Source organism: Arachis hypogaea, chromosome 19, assembly GCF_003086295.3.
Source record: "Arachis hypogaea cultivar Tifrunner chromosome 19, arahy.Tifrunner.gnm2.J5K5, whole genome shotgun sequence".
Lineage (NCBI taxonomy): Eukaryota > Viridiplantae > Streptophyta > Magnoliopsida > Fabales > Fabaceae > Arachis > Arachis hypogaea.
This window is the reverse complement of record NC_092054.1, coordinates 110,755,719-110,758,659: the sequence shown is the minus strand read 5'-3', so window position 1 is coordinate 110,758,659 and position 2,941 is coordinate 110,755,719. Positions and strand designations below refer to the sequence as shown.

Genomic DNA, 2,941 nt, shown 5'->3' with positions numbered 1-2,941 from the left:
TTTCAAGAACTCCCTTCTTCTGAGGCGTCCCATTACTCACAGGATTCCTCTCAGAAGTGTACATGAAGTGGTTATTAGCAACCATGTCAATGAGTTCTTGAGCTTCTGCAGGCGTTTTCTTTAGGTGAATAGATCCACCTGCAGAGGTCTCCAATGACATTTTAGCTAATTCAGACAGACCATCATAGAATATGTCCAGGATGGTCCATTCTGAAAGCATGTCAGAAGGACACTTTTTGGTCAGTCCTTTGTATCTCTCCCAAGCTTCATAGAGGGATTCACCTTCTTTCTGTCTGAAGGTCTGAACATCCACTCTAAGTTTACTCAGCTTTTGAGGAGGAAAGAACTTGGCTAAGAAAGCCTTGACCAGCTTATCCCAAGAGTTCAGGCTATCCTTAGGTTGAGAGTCCAACCATACTCTAGCTCTGTCTCTTACAGCAAAAGAGAAAAGCATGAGCCTGTAGACTTCAGGATCTACTCCATTAGTCTTAACAGTATCACATATCTGCAAGAATTCAATTAAGAACTGAAAAGGATCTTCAGATAGAAGTCCATGAAACTTGCAGTTCTGCTGCATCAGAGAAACTAATTGAGGTTTAAGCTCAAAATTGTTTGCTCCAATGGCAGGAATGGAGATGCTTCTTCCATGTAAATTGGAATTAGGTGCAGTAAAGTCACCAAGCATCCTCCTTGCATTATTATTATTTTCGGCTGCCATCTCCTCTTCCTGTTCGAAAATTTCTGAAAGGTGCTTGCTAGATTGTTGTAATTTAGCTTCTCTTAGTTTTCTCTTCAGAGTCCTTTCAGGTTCTGGATCTACTTCAACAAGAATGTTCTTGTCCTTGCTCCTGCTCATATGAAAAAGAGGGACAGAAAAAGAATAATAATAGGGGGTCCTTTTTACCACAGTATAGAGGTCCCTGTGTGAGTAGAAGAAAAGAAGAAGAAAAAATTCGAACACAGATGGAAGAGGGGGTTCGAATTTGGGTGAGATGAAGTGTTAGTAGATGAATAAATAAATAGAAGGAGATAAGAGAGAGAGAGAGAGAGAGAGAGAGAATTTTCGAAAATAATTTTTGAAACAGAGCTAGTGATTTTCGAAATTAGTTTTTGAAAAAGGTTAGTAATTTTTGAAAATTAAAATCAACAATTAAAATAATTAGTTAATTAAAAAGAAATTTTGAAAAAGAGGGAAGATATTTTCGAAAATTAGAGAGAGAGAGTTAGTTAGGTAGTTTTGAAAAAGATAAGAAACAAACAAAAAGTTAGTTAGTTAGTTGAAACAATTTTGAAAATCAATTTTGAAAAGATAAGAAGATAAGAAGTTAGAAAGGATATTTTAAAATCAAATTTTGAAAAAGATAAGATAAAGAGATATTTTTAAAAAGATATGATTGAAATTAGTTTTGAAAAAGATTTGATTTTTAAAATCACAATTAATGACTTGATTCACAAGAAATCACAAGATATGATTCTAGAACTCAAAGTTTGAATCTTTCTTAACAAGCAAGTAACAAACTTGAAATTTTTGAATCAAAACATTAATTGATGATGTTATTTTCAAAAATTAGGAGATAAAGATAAGAAAAATATTTTTGAAAAATATTTTTAAAATTTTTGAAAATAATAAGAAAAATAAAAAAGATTTGATTTTTGAAAAAGATTTTGAAAAAGATAAGATTTTTAAATTGAAAATTTGATTTGACTCATAAAAACAACTAGATTTTAAAAAGTTTTGAAAAAGTCAACTCAAATTTTCGAAATTTATGAGTGAAAAAGGGAAAGATATTTTTTTGATTTTTGAATTTTTAATGATGAGAGGGAAAAACATGAGACTCAATGCATGAAAATTTTGGATCAAAACAATGAATGCATGCAAGAATGCTATGAATGTCAAGATGAACACCAAGAACACTTTGAATGTCAAGATGAACATCAAGAACTTATTTTTGAAAAATTTTTAATGCAAAGAAAACATGCAAGACACCAAACTTAAAAATTTTTCATGTATAGACACTATGAATGCAAGAATGCATATGAAAAACAAGAAAAGACACAAAACATGAAAACATCAAGATCAAACAAGAAGACTTACCAAGAACAACTTGAAGATCATGAAGAACACTACGAATGCATGAATTTTTCAAAAAATGCAAGATGAATATGCAATTGACACCAAACTTTCAACTTGACTCAAGACTCAAACAAGAAACATGAAATATTTTTTATTTTTATGATTTTTTTTGTATTTTTATTTTATATTTTTCGAAAATTAATGTGAAAAAGAAAAATAAGGATTCCAAAATTTTTAATATAAATTCCAGGAATCTTGTACTCTTAGTCTAATGCTCCAATCTGAGGGTTAGGCATGGCTTAATAGCCAGCCAAGCTTTAGCATGTAACATCAGAATATACTGCTCATTACTTATCAAATTAACTTGCCTCTATGCTGATGGTTGAAAGCCCCTATCCAAAAGAATTAGACATGACTTTACAGCCAGCCAGGCTTCAACATGCTTCATGAAACTCTAGAATTCATTATTAAAAATTCTGAAGAAAAATATATTTTTGAAAAGATTTATTTTTTTTCGAAAACAGATGAGAAATTTTTAAAAGGTTTTTGAAAAATTTTTGAAAATAAAACAAAAAAAAAATTACCTAATCTGAGCAACAAGATGAACCGTCAGTTATCCAAACTCGAACAATCTCCGGCAACGGCGCCAAAAACTTGGTGCACAAAATTGTGATCTCAGGCAACGGCGCCAGAAACTCTGTACGCACGTCTTAATAAATCGTTTTTCATTTACAACTTCGATACAACTAACCAGCAAGTGCACTGGGTCGTCCAAGTAATAAACCTTACGTGAGTAAGGGTCGATCCCACAGAGATTGTTGGTATGAAGCAAGCTATGGTCACCTTGTAAATCTCAGTCAGGCGGAT

At 32.2% G+C, this 2,941-nt stretch overlaps 1 non-coding gene across 1 annotated transcript; it reads left to right on the top strand.

Annotated features, from left to right (window-relative positions):
- Positions 1 to 214: 214 nt before the first annotated feature.
- LOC112782160 (small nucleolar RNA R71) lies at positions 215 to 322 on the top strand. Its single transcript, XR_003192897.1, has one exon. It is a non-coding gene; the product is annotated as a small nucleolar RNA R71 (small nucleolar RNA).
- The last annotated feature ends 2,619 nt before the right edge of the window (positions 323 to 2,941 follow it).